Source organism: Microcebus murinus, chromosome 1 (assembly GCF_040939455.1).
Source record: "Microcebus murinus isolate Inina chromosome 1, M.murinus_Inina_mat1.0, whole genome shotgun sequence".
Taxonomy (NCBI): Eukaryota; Metazoa; Chordata; class Mammalia; order Primates; family Cheirogaleidae; genus Microcebus; species Microcebus murinus.
The window spans coordinates 151413236-151428253 of record NC_134104.1 but is presented as its reverse complement, the minus strand read 5'-3'; the positions used below and the strand labels follow the sequence as shown (position 1 = coordinate 151428253).

At 51.9% G+C, this 15018-nt stretch overlaps 1 long non-coding RNA gene across 1 annotated transcript in view; it reads left to right on the top strand.

The window, feature by feature from the left end:
- Positions 1-14772, top strand: part of LOC105874485 (uncharacterized) — a 107139-nt gene extending 92367 nt beyond the window's left edge. Inside the window, exons 3-4 of the long non-coding RNA XR_001155508.3 lie at positions 2766-2836; positions 11107-14772. This is a non-coding gene — a long non-coding RNA (uncharacterized LOC105874485). The remainder of the gene's footprint in view (positions 1-2765; positions 2837-11106) is intronic.
- Positions 14773-15018: the final 246 nt, after the last annotated feature.

Genomic DNA, 15018 nt, shown 5'->3' with positions numbered 1-15018 from the left:
CCACAGGCATCATCTGGGGCATGCAAAACCAGCCTCTCCCTGTCTTGCCCCCACGGTCACTGGGGTAGATGTGTGGGAGGCACGTGGAGGAGGCTGAGCCTCCACTGCATCACCCATAAGAGGGGGGCAGTGACACCTGCCTCCCAGGCTTGGAGAGGAGCCGTGTGACGCGCTGAGCAGGTGTGAATGGCGGTCACTGTGACAGAGGCACTCCTGAAGCCACCAGCTCAGCCGGGCATCTGCCCCCTCGGCGGACCTGAACTCGGTCACCGCAGACTTTTCCCAGTCTGGCTTTGATAACAAAGTCTTCCGGCATCCGGAGGGAATGTCAGAGTGGGAGTTGAAGGTGCCGGGGAGGTGCATATTGAGTCTTCAGCCCCGGCCTGCAAAGACTCAGTCAGAAAAGCAGCTTTGTCAGGCCAAAACCCCCAGGGTGTGTCCCCAGGCTCACTCCTCTGGGACCCTCGTGATCGGAAGGATTGTTCCATTTCCGAATCAAAGTGAAATATCTGGCAAAACACCAGAGTGGAGCTGAGCACCCCTGCCAGCAAATGCCAGCCTGTTTCCGTGGGCACAAACACCGGTGGTCACCAGAGCAGCAGCATTTGGGGCCCAGGGGCCCTGCCGCAGCCTAGACCTAGCCCCGAGGGGTGCACGGGGGGGGGGGGGGCGTCTGCTCCCAGCGCACGGGAACCCGGAGAGCCCAGGGGGGACGTCTGCCAACGGACTGCATTTTTCCAACTGGTATTGGTGAAAACCTGAGCGATGTGATCGGAATGGATTCTAAGGGTATTAGACCAAGGAGGGTGAAGCCGAGAGATTGGGAATTTAATGTGTCAGCCGAGCAGCTGGGAGTGGCTCTGAGAGATTGCTTAGCTGCTTGGCTGAAAGTGGGGCTCGGTGGTTCTCCATCCAGTGAGGTTTCCAGAACTTCCCTGGCGCAATGCAGGAGGAAGGATGGGAGGCTTAGAAGGCTGGGATGTCGGCGTGGGCTCATCGTTTGCGGCCTGCACAGGCACTTCCACGTCCTGTCCCCGGAGCAGGCTCAGAGGACACTCCCTTCCCGGGGCGGGGCACACGGGGCGGGGCGCGGCCGTGGAGGTGGCCTGTCCCACTTCGGTGGGCACGGCGGGATCACCACATGGCAGAAGCCAGGGGCGCTCGGCTGCCACAGGTGGAGCGGCAACGGTGACCTCATAGGCATCAGAATTTTTTCTGGATATTGCTATCCAGCTCCCCTGCCAACAACGGTCATGTGAAGTTTCCTTTCTCCGTGATTTTTCTTTGCTTTCGCTGTAAGTACCTAAACACCGCGTACCCTGGCTTGGCTGTGAATCCACGGATGCCTCTGCTTTGATCCTTTTTTAAATTCTTCTTCCTGATCTCTGATATTGGAGAAAACTACTCCAAGAACCTAACAGGTACCACCATGTCATCCTTTGGCATAACGGACCCTGAGCCCAGAGGCGTTACTTTGAAAGAATGTGCCAAGTGAGTGCTGCTCCTGCAGGGCCTCCGTGGCAGAGCTGGCTCTAGGCACTCCCCCTGTGGGGTCCGGGCGTGCTCCGTGGTCTCAGGGGCACCTGTTGGTGAGCTGCCAGTAACAGTGACACCGATGGCTGTGAATGTTTGCTGAGCCAGAGGATTCTCTCTTATTCCCTCTCATAGCTAAGGAGACTGAGTGCTGTCCCATTTTACAGATGGGAAAACTGTCATCTAATCATTTCGTGCGCCTTGCTGAGCTTTCCCCTTCCGCCCCAGGTGCCCAGAGTGTCCCCATGAAGTCCCCTCAGGCCTCCTGGAGTGTGGTGTGCTCACCTTAATGCTCCTGCCCACTTCGTCTGAATAAATGTCCTGGAAGACCTGACTTGATCCTCTTCGCTTTGCTGGTCTGAACCCATTATAGGAGTCAAGAAAAGAAAAAGCACTAGCTTCAAAGGGGAGCTGAAGACGTTTACTAAACATACATGGCCCCTACCAACCTGTGATTTTTATAAATGTTAATAGGCTGCTCTAGAAGAATTCACTTTAAGCTCCACTGCCTTCATTTCCCCCTCTGCAAAATGAGGACAAAACGATGATCCATCCCTATCTCCTGTCATCCTATTTCATTGCCTCTCAAAGACGAGGGGAACTGAGGTCCAGGTGTGTCTTCAGCCAAGAAGAGGGACTTTGCTAAAAGTGTTCTCATCTCACCCCTTTCTCTGCAGCTTCCCTTTAAAGCCCCCCCCTTCTCCTGAGCCCCCAGGTCTGTAGCTGTTGCCTGAGCCTCTGGGAGTGAGGGGACGGAGGAATGGCATCAGCCAGGTTGTGGGCCTGGCGTGTCGCATCTTTTTGTTTTTTCTTTCTGAGAGCACCCCAGCCCTAAAACGGGAAACTCTTCATCCTCTCTCCACCTGTGCTTAAAAAAAACCATAAAGGCATGTCACTAGAAGCACTGCGTGAAACGAGAACTAAGAGGCTCTTGAGGGTGCTGTGACGATGTTATACGTGCCCTGTCATTTTGTCACGTGTGCCGGCATGGCAAGAATGAGCACGAGTGCCCTGGCTGGCAGAACTCCCCACCTGCCATGCCCACGCCCACCCAGTTTTCCAGCCCAGACTTAAGACAGCAGGTCAGTGATAATAATGTGGACCTTCTTTGGGCCAGAATGACCCCCATGAAATTCAGCTGAGTCCCAAAGTTGTTTTTGCTGAGTCTGAAAGGTTTTGCTCTGAAGTTAGGGTAACCATGAGAGTGACCAATTTCTGAAAATTTCTTGCAGAACGAAGAATGAGGCTGGACGTCGGGTCTTGAGTCCAGAACAAGGAAGGAGAGGCTCGGCGGTACAGACAGGTCAGTAGGGGTTCTGAGTTGGCTGCAGCCATGGCCTTGGGCCAGGCATATGCATTTGAGGCTCAAGGGTGTTGTTATTCCCATTTTATCAGCAAAGAAACTGAGGCACAGAGTGAACATTTGGCAGCATTATCAGGCTGGAGAACAGGTGGGTGTCAGCTGTGGGGTGTGGAGATGCATTTCACATCCCTGCGACTCCCCACCCTCTCACCAGCATCCACATTCCACAGGGAAGGGGCTCTTGATCTTGTCTGTGCCTTGGACACCTTATCAGAATACAATTCTTGGCTGGGAGTTAGTGGCTCGTGCCTGTAATCCCAGCACTTTGGGAGGGCAGGAGGATGGCTTGAGGCCAGGAGTTCAAGACCAGCCTGGGCAACATAGTGAGATTCCATTTCTACAAAAAATAAAATTAAAAAAAATTAGCTGGATAGGGTAGCACATACCTGTAGTCCTAGCTACTTGGGAGGCTAGGCAGGAGGGTCCCTTAAGCCTTGGAGTTCAAGACTGTAGTGAACTGTGATTGTGCCACTGTACTGCAGCCCGGGCAACTCCAGCCCTGTCTCTAAATAAATAATAAAAATGAATTTTAAAAAATAAGAATATATTTCTTTTAGGTGCCAAAATTAAAATACCTAGGGTTATAAAAGTGCTTTATTTTGAGCAAAGCCTCAGGGATATTTGTCTAAGCATTCCTCATTCAATTATGTCAATAAATAATTGCACAAATAATTTTTTTAAATGGTGTTACCAAGGAAGCTACATGGACTCCTTGAATTCTATCCCCTGCCTTGGTCTATCCCACCTTCCTGTCCTATTTGTGCATCTGAATGTGCCCATCCAGGCATGGAAGCACCTCCACTTGCAGGAAAGCCATCCCCTAGCCCCAGGCCTGGAGGCACTTTGAGGTGTAGGACACAGGGCCAGAGTTCCAGAGGATTCACTCACTCCAGCTGACCTGCGCCTTGCTCAGGGGCTAAGAGGGGTGGATCCTTGAGCTGCTCCAATAATAAGGTCTGGTAGAGTCAGGTTCAGGTCTACGCCTGGGCCCCAAGTGTGGGGAGAGGACCCTCCATGAGGCGGCTGCTCCACACGCCCAGAAGCTGGTCAAGAACCGCAGAACGATTTGGACTCGAGAGTTTGTCCTTTGATTTTCCTAGTGATTTCTCGCAATAACGGCCAGGCGATCTCCTGACAGATCTGGAAGTGAGACTAAAGTGAGTCATGGCGGGTGTGCGCCAGTGTCTCCCCGACTCGGGCTGCAGAGTGCGAGAGGGGGTGACTCATTCATTCTCAGAAGCCTGCCCCGTGTCACCTATCCCCGAGGACTTGGCGGTGGTGTGCAGGTAGCTCATTCTGTTCCGAAGCAGAGCTTCCCCTTGCCGCTCTGTGAAGTTCCCTTTCGTTCAGGGGCTTTCTCTCAGCAAGGCCGTATTAGCTGCTGCATTTTTGAGAAGAGACTCTCTTGGAAGAAACAGTGGAAAGAAGAGATGGCAAACACGTTGTGACAGAGGCGTGAGAACCTTGCATGGGAAACTTACAGGGCTCGAAGGCCAGGAATTGTGGGAAGGAAGCAGGACTTTCAAAAAGAAAAACTAGTCTCTGCAGATAACTAGAAATGCCCAGCCAGGCCTCTGAGGTCTCAACGCCAGTCAAGGTTTTCCAACAACTCCTTATTTTCTTCCATGAGAAAAACGGCTTGGTCAGGCTTTCCAGATATGCATTCTGCCTAACAAGCACTCTGTGCTCTGGCAACAGGAATGCCAGGAGGGAGTGAGAAAAGCTCACCTGCTCTGGGTGACGGAGCCCAAGGGACCCCTCCACGGCCACCTCTGTCTGGGCAAGGCTGTCTGGGGCCTGCTCAGAAGGTCCCCCTCCACCGGGGACCCCAGGCAGGAGGCAGAACGTGCAGAGCCGGTTACCCCAGGGGTACTGACCACGAGTCAGTATGTTTGAGAGAAAATGGAGGCGGAATGGCCTTGTTCACTTATTAATAGGCATTTGTCACACACCAGGTTAGGAAATAATCCTCCCATTGTCAACGTGTCGTAATCCTCATGTTGTCAGTATGTTTTCCGGGACTTCCAGGGGAGGGCGACGCTTTTTCAGAAGAAATCCCTCTGTAGAGAGGAACTCAGATATGCCTCTTTTTTACACAATGGACATGTCCCTAAAACGAAGCATGTCTCTCACGTGATACTCCCAGCAGCAAGGAAACTTGCTTCTCAACAGTCCTCCTAGCACTCCTCGAGAAAGTCACTCCTCAGTGGATTTTCTGTAAATAGGGGCTTCCATGTGTTGGGTTTCCTGACAGCAAGGTTTTCCTGCATTGTGCTCGGTTCCTAAAATAGCAACAAGCATTTCTATTCGGGAAGGCAAGGAGCTGACAGCCCTTAGCGCCTCAAGTCCTGGCCGTCTCAGATGAACGCTGGTGGGATTTTCACTTCCCTGTTACCACCCGCCTCCCCACCTTCCTCTACAAGCCTCGTGAGTGAGATGGCTGCAGTGAAAAAGAAAGAAAGAAAATCCAGCCACCTTCAAGCATTTTTAAATCCAGTGAAGAATTAGAAAAGCAGAGCTCTGAGAGCAAGGTCAAAAGCAGGTCTCTTTCAATTGTGTGGAATTGTCACAGTGAAATCCTTGTGAGAAACCCAAGTACTTCTCTCCCTCTGACAGGCTGTGAGTGCCGAGCACAATTCTAGAACCACCAAAAAGATAGGATTTAACCAGCTTTGATTTGGCTAAAAAAGAACAGGGTGGGACGGGGGGGGGGGGGGACACAACTAACTAAAGCACCAAATTCACACTGTGGAGAAGAAGAAATCATAAACTCCCTCCATGGGTGCTAAGTGGCATTCATGGCAAAAGCGAATTTTCCGACAGTGAATCAACCACTTAAAAAAGCTGCTCTCGGCACCGGGCAGGGAGCAGGCTTCTCAGACACTGGTGTTTATTATTCTGCTCCCAGCCTGTGTTTCCTCCCACCCCACCCCACCCCACCCCGCAGAAAGCTGCGCTAAGATACAGCACAGAAGAGCTCCGCTTTTCCAAGATTAATTACAAGCAGGGGCCACGCGTCTGGGTTGTGTGATTGATCCTGCAGGAGGAAATGCAATGGGACGCTAATGAGAAGCTAATGCTGCCTTTTATCCAGTAAGCAAAGTTCAGCGATGTTTACATTCTGCTAGGTAAGCAAGACCCAGGATAGACGGACTGTCCTCTCAGCACAGATTCTCACCAAGGCAACACGTAGGTGTGCCTTGGTGGACCACACCCGGGCCACGGAGGCCAGAGAGGGTCAGAACTCCTAATTTTGCTAATAGCTTGATTCTGTCATGTTTTAATTAGCATGAAGGGTTGCAAACCTATTCTGTTCAAGAGATTGGCAAATGAAAACTGGATTAAGATCGGTGCAATAGAATCAGGATGTATAGGGTTTTTCTAATCACTGACGTGTGCTCGATGCTGGAATTTCCTAATTTTTGCAGAAAAGGAATCTTGGTTTGGTTTTTTTCCATAACCCTCTCTCCACCAAGAAAAATGTGAGTACAAGATTCATCAAAAACAATAAGAGGAAAAGGCAAATACTGCATATGAGACAAACAAATACAAAAGGGACTTGGTAATTCAGGAGGTCCACGCTTGACTCAGATGCCCAGCAGAAGAAATGGCGTCACACCGAAGATGGATTGTGTAGTCTAGTGGCCTGGAGAGCCCCTGGGCTCAAGCCACAGCTCTGTGGCTACTTTCTAGGTGTGACTTTGGGTAAGATAATTGTTATTTCCAAGCCTCCATTTCCTTACGTGGGAAATTGGTAAAATGGTAGTATGTCACCACCATTAGAATTAAACAAGATAACACATGTGACGTGTCACACCTGAAAACAAGAACATAATAAGTGCTCAACTAATGATAGGACTGCATTTAATTAGAAGATCCAGCAGGACCCAGGAAAAGGAGGAGGAGAAGGCAGTGCTTGGGGACTGGGTTGCCAAGGGAAGCAGACAGCTCTTCCTTGTGGCAAAAGACTCTCTTCACGTCGCAGGCAAAAATCCTGTCCTGACATGTCTGATACCAAATAGGCTTAATGTTCTGCTCTCACAGTTACCATAAAAATATCTTAGGCCAGGCATGGTGGCTCACCCTGTAATCCTAGCACTCTGGGAGGCCGAGGCAGGAGGATCAGTTGTTCAGGTCAGGAGTTCAAGACCAGCCTGAGCAAGAGCAAGACCCCGTCTTTCTTTCTTAATTAATTATAAAGAGAGAGAGAGAGATATCTTAGTGCTCCCATCAGGATGCATTTTCAGCTCTGTCCAAACATGGGACAGTTTCAAATCTACGCACACACCCCATCATCTAAAAACTACTCCTAAATCCTAGCAGGGTTCAGACTGGAGTATCACAAGAGAGGACATCCGGGGTGAGACTGAGTCAGGGTGGACAGCAGTGAGCGTCTCGTCATCTCCTGAGCCCCACGCTGGCGGCTTTCCCTCCCTGGTCCCACACGGCTCCCACACCTCCAGGGAGGCAGCGGGGAGACCAGGAGGCAGATGGGTGGAGGAATGGCGAGGGAAGCCCTGATGCCTTGCAGGGGACTCCACGGCCACAGCAGCCAACGTTTATGGGCCACTCGCTGTGCTCCCAGCAGCGTGCCAAGCGCCTCTCACACACCTTTTTCCATTTGGTCCTCACAGTAGCCCTGCAGTGCAGCACCAAGCCTCCATTTCTAATGTGGGCACCGTCAGAGTCTCAGAGATGAAGTTAATTGCCCACGGTCACGCAGCAGCAGGCCGGGGACTCGGGCTCTGGGGATCTAGTCAAAGACCTCGTTCTCGCCCACCCCTGAGACACCCCCTCACACCCACCAGAGGCTGCCGGGGTAACAGAGACAGGTGGTGGTAGTGGGACTAGACGGGGCTCCTGGTAGCCCGGTTTCTGCAATTATCGGGCAGGAGAGCACAGCTCACGTCTGCAGACCCTAAAAGACATGCCCATGTGGACCGTTACCCCGTGTACTCTGCATACGGACTACAGGAAGCCGCAAATGGCAGTGAGTTTTGACAAAGTTCCCAATCTATGTTAATATCAGCTTACATTTACCCAGTGCCTGCTTTATGTGTGCCAGCACCATTCCAAGTGTTCGACATGTATTAACTTGCCGAATCCTTGCAGCAGTCCTCTGTGGCAGGTGCTGTGGTTGTGCCCATTTGACAGATGAGCAGAGTGAGGCCCGAGAGGTAAAGCAACATGCTTGGGTCGTAACAATAGAAAGTAGTCCAACTGGGATTTGAACCTAGGCAAATCTGGCTATAAGGCCCACGCATGCTCTTAACCCCACTGGGACACAGACTAGAAGAGCAAGGCACTGTGGGACCTGGAGACAGTTCCTCTGTGCCAGGTGGATACCTCAAAAAGAAGACTGCAGGAAAGGATGTGCCTCTTCTAATAATTCATGTTAATGATTCCACTAAACCTTAAAGAGGATAGCAGCAAAGATAATGGAAGATACCTGTGCCCTCCATTCAGCCATCCTCAAAGCCTTAATGTGCAGAGTCTTGGCAAAGTGACATTCAGCTGATCTTCCTGTTTTAACCCTTCCCATTCAGCGGACAGCTGGGTGGGGCTGCCAGAAAGAGTTTGGAGGCCCATTGGGCACTGTAACATCCTCGTCTGCAAGACACTGGAATTGGCAGATGTCCGTACACTGTGATTGACTTTCAAACCATTTACTTGAAATTTTATGTATATTTTTTTAACAAAAAGGAGGGAGTAGATGCCAGAGTAGGAGAAAGATCTTGGCAAAAACCTTATATGTCCTTTTTCCACCATTGGATTGACCAGACAGGGCCACAAAGCTGATACAACCGGATTAGCAAAATTGCATTGTTGGACATAGGCACAGCGTGACATGTGCTACAGCAGAGGCATTTGGCAGGATTAACCTGCCAAGGATAAAGATGTAGCAGACAAGGGGCTGAATTAATGGACTGGCATGACAGAAGCAGAGAAATCTATTTGCATGCGATATTAACTGTGCTAATAAACTCTGGGCTGAGCTCAGCAGGCTGGGCAGCCTCTTTGAACCAGGAGTCTTTATTTTAAAGCCCACCTCGAAGGCTTCTGCCAAGATGGGCTAAAAGCAAACAGGCTTTACGGGTTGGTTGACTTTTGGTTTATTTTTGCCACCATCTTAAAAGTCGACATGCTGTCTTAAATGCCTACGACAGCACGTGTGCTTTACTGACAATGCAGAATGATCTTAATACTTCAGAATTTAGGGGCCAAAAGGTCCTCCGTTTAGAGGGTTATTGTCTATGAAAAAGCAATGAAGAAATATAGGTACAGCACACTCTGGAAAATACCTACTCGGAAGGGGTTGGGTTTTCCTGATTTCCGTATTCTGAGTCCCTGAAAGTCAGGGTGGGCCTAGGGTGAGCACGCAAGGTGCCCAGGGTGCACCCATGACCTGGCTCGTGCAGGATCAGCACCTGAGTGTGTGTGCCTGTGTCCCCTCACCCTGCCCCCCACCCCCAGAAACAGTATAAGGTACTCCCATTCAAAACCACAAGTGCGCTTGAGTGCACTTAACACAGACACTAACTGCACCACTGAGTGTCATTGTAAGAGACTGCAGAAGGGAGGCAGTAAAGATGTGTCATCCGTCAGCTTACTGCTGCATGGGGGACCTCTGGGAGCTGGCGTAGAACACATCTCGGGGTCCCACCCGAGGGCCAAGGGAGCCAGGTGTTCATTCACCAATGCCTGCGTTGTCACTGGTTGATGCTGTCTAGGGAGGTGGACCCCCCTGGCGCTCCCCCCGCACGTGGCCTCAACACGCTCCCGCTCCCATTCCTGACCCGAGGAAGCCCCCAAGCCGGGGGTCGCACCCTGTGTCCTGGAACGGCAGGCAGTGCTGTGCACAGACAGGCCTGCCACGTGGGCCAGATTTAATTTTCTTCAGAAGATGCTAAAGTCATATCAAACTCCCACTGTGCTGAGACTCATTAGGAACACTGGTGTTTAACAGAGCCCTAGATTTAAGAGCAGCAGATCCCAAACCTGGTTTATCATAATCCCTTTGAATTGAGGCTAGATCCCTGGACATCACCCCAAAACTGGCTCAATCAGGGTCCAGGATCTTAGATTTGAGTATAGCCCCGAATCCCCCAGCTCACACCCCGAGCCAGCCAGGTTCGGTGGTGGACGTCTAACACCAGACGGGATCCATGTTGATCCGTGGTGACCCTAGGAGGTGGCTGATGAGGAAACACATCCTGCGTCTCTGTTGCAGTCATCTTTTCCCAGAACTAACAGGCGAAAAAATGTCCTATTGATTGGAGACCTCTGATGTTATAAAGCTCAGATAAATGTCAAATCCTTGGAATTGCCTGCACCGAGCGATCGTTATGTGATGTTAAAAAGGGAAAAAAAACAAAACAGAATTAGCTGGCTCGGCCAAGCAAGCCAGTAGTGAAGAAGGGCTAACATAAGCAGGCCAAAGTGGAAAATAAAAGATAAAAATTTTGGTTAAAATTGGTGCAGAATTTTGGAATAGTAGATATCTTGTATTCTCTTAAAATGTCCGTGGGGTCGCTGAGGTCCTGAAGCAGTCCTGAGCTGAGAGGGTATAGCGTGTGCTCCACCAGGGCCACTCCAGGTGGCTGCAGGACACAGAGCCCCTGTCCAGGGGCAGCTGGGGGCTGAGGTCCAGCCCTATCAAGGGCTGTGTCTCCCCAGGGGCAAGGGCATCTTCTTGAGCTCACAAAAGGCTCTGTTCAAAGAAAATGCCTGATTCTTTGCATTGCAGAAGACACCATATGTTCTAGCCCTGTGTTTCAAGATCTGAAAGAAAGTACAGCCGCAGCCCGTGAGGAGGGAGGTGACGGTGGACAGGCAGGGGCAATGCGACCAGAGCCGAGGAGGAGGGGGGTGATGGTGGACGGGCAGGTGGGGCTGGACCACCAGGGCCTTGTGGGCTTTTGCAGAGAATTTGGGTTTTGTTCTGGGTGTGATGAAAAGCAAATGAGTTTTTGAAGCAGGAGAGTGGCATCCTCTATTCCTGTTTTAGAAGGGTCACCCAGGCTGCTGTGGGAAGAATGCATCGCAGAGGGACAAGTCAGACCCTTACCCCACGGTCCAGACAGGCCGGGGGCGGGGGTGGGTCTGGGCTGGGCGTGCGGGGTGGCCGTGGAGATGAAGACATGCAAAATGCTGGGAGTGTCTGCTGGTTCATAGGGACACTAACAACAAATTCTTACCACCACCCCCAGCTCTGCAGGCCCTCCTCGTGGAATGAGAGCATGTCCGAGCTGAAGGCCCCGAGTTCCCGCTGCCGTGTGGGTGTTGACCCGCCAGTGACTCCACCATGGCCTCCGTCCTCGTGGTCACCATCTACTAAGACAGACTGAAGAGGTAAACAATAATTTGAGGATAAAAAAGGTACGAGAGTCTTAGAGGCCAGGCCAGCAGCTCAGGCTGAGCAGAGGGCAGGAAAGGCCTTCCTAACGGCTGCCTAGAGCCCAGCTGCAGAAAGAGGGCTTTGCTGGGTGGACGGGGTGCAGGCATCCCAGTGGGGTTCGGGTCACAGCTGCACGCACACGTGCCAGCCTGGGGGCTCTGCTGCACCATGGGGGAGGGGCAGGGAGGGGCTGGGACTCTGTCTGGACAGCAGTGGGAAGCCTCGGAGCTCATATTGACCCTCTGGAAGAGTCACTTTGGATCCTGTGGATGGCAGTGGGGTTAGCCTAAAGGCAGGGAGGTCTGACAGTCAATCTGTTGAAGTAAAATTACCCGTTACAAAATAGCACTGTGGATGTCCCTAAAATAGTCAGTGCCATTTTGATTCTCCTGAGAGAGTCATCCTAGCACTTAGCAAAAAGTAACTGGGGGAGCCAGGCGTGGTGGCGCATGCTTGTAGTCCCAGCTACTTGGGAGGCTGAGGCAGGAGAATCTCTTGAGCCTGGAGTTTGTAGCCACGGTCTGGGCAACATAGCAAGACCCCATCTCGAAAGAAAGTAACTGGGCTACAGAGTCTTGGTTGAAATCATTCATTTATCCAACCAGCATCCCGTGTGGCCAACTCTGGGGCTGCAGTGGTGAGTTGGACTCGCGTGGAGGAGACTGCACTCCCACTCCATGATAAGAGATGCCTGCGGAGCAAGTTCCAGAAGAGTGGGATCAGATACTGGAGTTGGGAGTCCAGGAAGCGACTTTTGAGCCGAAACCTGAAGTTGGTATTTAACTGTGCAAAGCAGGGAGGGAGGCATTCCAGGCGGAGGATGGCTCATGTGTGAAGGTTCTGGGGTAGGAGGGGGCATGGCCCATTTTGAGAAGTTTAAAAGGCACAGAGAGCAAGGAGGACGCTTTGAGGGGTTAGAGGAGTAGGAGGTGGGGCCCGGGCCAGGCCCAGCCCTTGCCGGATGCCAGCTCCTTGCAGGCGTTTGAAATTAAAATGTGATGGTTATTTGTCGATCATTTCTTGGTCTGCCTTTGAACCCCTGGGCACTGGTGGGGGCCTAGATGGAACCAAGAAGTGGAGTTGGCCACAGATAGCTCTCTCTGTTCATGGCCACAGCTTCTCACCTGTTCCTGGTCACCTTTTGCCCATGGATGCAGGGAGGGGACAAATGCCAGTACGTGGGTCCACAGTGTTTTACTCACTCCATACCAACATGACTGTCCCCTGCACAGTCTTGGCCAAAAGAGCACCTTAACTTTGCCAAAGGCCTCTTGTCTACTCAGCAATTCGGCCTCCTTGCTTTGTTTTACAAGGAGCTAATCCCACTTTCTGGAACTTGCTAATTCTCAGAGTAAGTAGTTGTTGGTCCTCAAGAAAGTTCAGCCCCATGGGAAAGCAAAAATTCCAGGTCTCTACCCAGTGCTCAGAAAGCCAGCCACGTTACCTCGGCCAACGCCAGCACTTGCTGTAGGCCAGGTTTTCTGATCTTATTATCACACTGTTTTGCAGGTACTGCAACTGGGGCCCAGAAGGGTTCAGTAACTTGACCTAGGAGCACAGGTAGGAAGGGACAGAGTCAGAATGCAGAACCCAGACCCACCTGTTTCCAGGCCCTGGTGCGGAACCATGTGCCACCCAGCCATTCACTCATCTTGTGTGTTCAGAGAGTAGGCTCCGAGCCTGCAGCGCTGGGGCTGTGGGACTTAGAGGCCGTCCACTCTGGGCCATCTTCAACAGAAGAGCAGTCTGATGGGGGAGAGGCACCCAGAATCAGCTGTGTCTGCCAGGGAAGTTGATGGCTGAGCTGGAGCTGGGTGTCCTCTCCACCCCAGCTCCTCTCCCTGCTCCTTGACCACAAGTTCCTTCATCCCCCAGAACTCCCCATTTCTAGCCCAGTGGGCACAGTGATAGATCATGACTCTCACGGGATGTGATGGATTCAAGTTCAATTGTTTGAAGGGCCTAGAACAGCACGTGGGCCCAGACATCAGCATTCCTTCTGTGCTAGCGCACAAGAGCTGCACCCCTGGTTCCATGCCCTTCCTGGGTGTCTGGCAGGAGCGACTCACGTGTGGCAGAAATCCCCAGTTTGGCAATTGGGACCATAGAGGCCCCAGTGTAGAAATGATAGCCTAATGTCCCATCAGGGATTCTTTGACTGTAGACAGGAAAACCCAAACATTTCCGAACTCCAAGGCCACGGTGATTTACATGGCGTGGTGTTGAGCTATGATTGATGAATTACTCAAAGTTTCTGCCTCCCCCGACTCTGGCAAGAACTTTGGCAGAACTTCTGTGCCACATCCAGTACTAGCAACTTGCCAAGTTTGTGTCCTTAAAATAAAGCGGTTTCCAAGATAGATGGCAGAAAGTGGGAAATGTGATTTTTCTTGATTGGGTAACTAAGAACCACGCAGCAGGCAGGAGCCATTTGGGGCCAAAGAACTGTTCATTTAAAGTGTTTATTGACACCTGGAAATAGGGATTAAACTTCTAATGCTATTTTCACATCAATTTACGCTACATAATTTCATCATGGGGATAAGATCCAGGCAGATACCAAAAGGAGAGTTCCAAAGTCATTTTACTGCCGTGTTTCCCTAAGAGAGACACACGATATCCTGGACTTGCTGAAACCAGGGAGAGAAGGAGGAGCCCAGTGGGTCACCTGCTGGCAGAAAGGCAAGTGCCACCGTGGGTAAGGACTTCATGGTGGCTGCTGGGTTTCTTTGCAGCCAGCCTCCATTTTTGCTGACGTGTGTGACTGCCCCGAATCCGTAGTGATCGCCCTAATGTCGTGTTCGGGATGTGCTCCCAACTCTGCAGCGGACTGAGCCATGGAGAGTGTGCCCCATCCGCGAGGGATTCCCTTTGGACCTGGTCATCCTCAGCAGTCGTGGGAGCTCCTCCGAGTGCGGCCTTCAAGGCCTGGGGACCCTGGACAGGCAGTGATGGGTTAAAAGTATTTGGTTACCACTGCACCTCCCAGAGCAAACACTCAACCGCGGAGGGCTGTTTCCCTTTGAGGGTGTGTTAAGGCAGATCCTCTTCCCAGAGAAGTGCCAACACGCAGGTAAGTTTGTGTCCAGGATCCAGGGCTCCTGGGAGCCACGATGCCCACCCATGACCCCAGGGGATGGGGAAGCTGGCAAAAGACGAAAAAAAAAAACCAGAAATCTAGGAGTCCACTTGCTCAAGATGTCTTGAGTGTGGTTCTGGGTAAAATAATAATAAAAAAAAATTAATAAAGGAAACAAAGAGAGAGTCGTCTTGTAGATGAGGCTGGGAGGGTGATGCACTGATGGAATCTGCGTTCCTGTTCTGACCTTGCTGCTCTCTGCTCTCTCCAGCTCCCCTGCCCGCAGCACGCGCCCGCAGAGGGGCCTCCCGGCTTGGTGCGGTGGGGCAGCTGGTGTTGTGAATCAGGCCGTTGCCAATCAGAGAACGGCTACTTCACAACACCAGGGCCGCACCGCACCGCAGGCAGCGTCCGGCTCGGCTCCAGCAGCGGCGCCCCCGCGAGGCCGCCACGCCCCGCGCAGAGGACAGAGGACCAGCGGCTCCAGGACCCAGGCGAGCGGCCGTCCAGGCGCGGGCCTGCCGGCGCACAGATAGTTTTAAAGGAAAAGCTACTCCTGGCGGCATTAGCTTCCTACAGGGAAAACGGCACTACCCGACTCCCCACTGTGAAAAGTGGGAGTTCCGGGCCCTGTCGGGGTGAAGC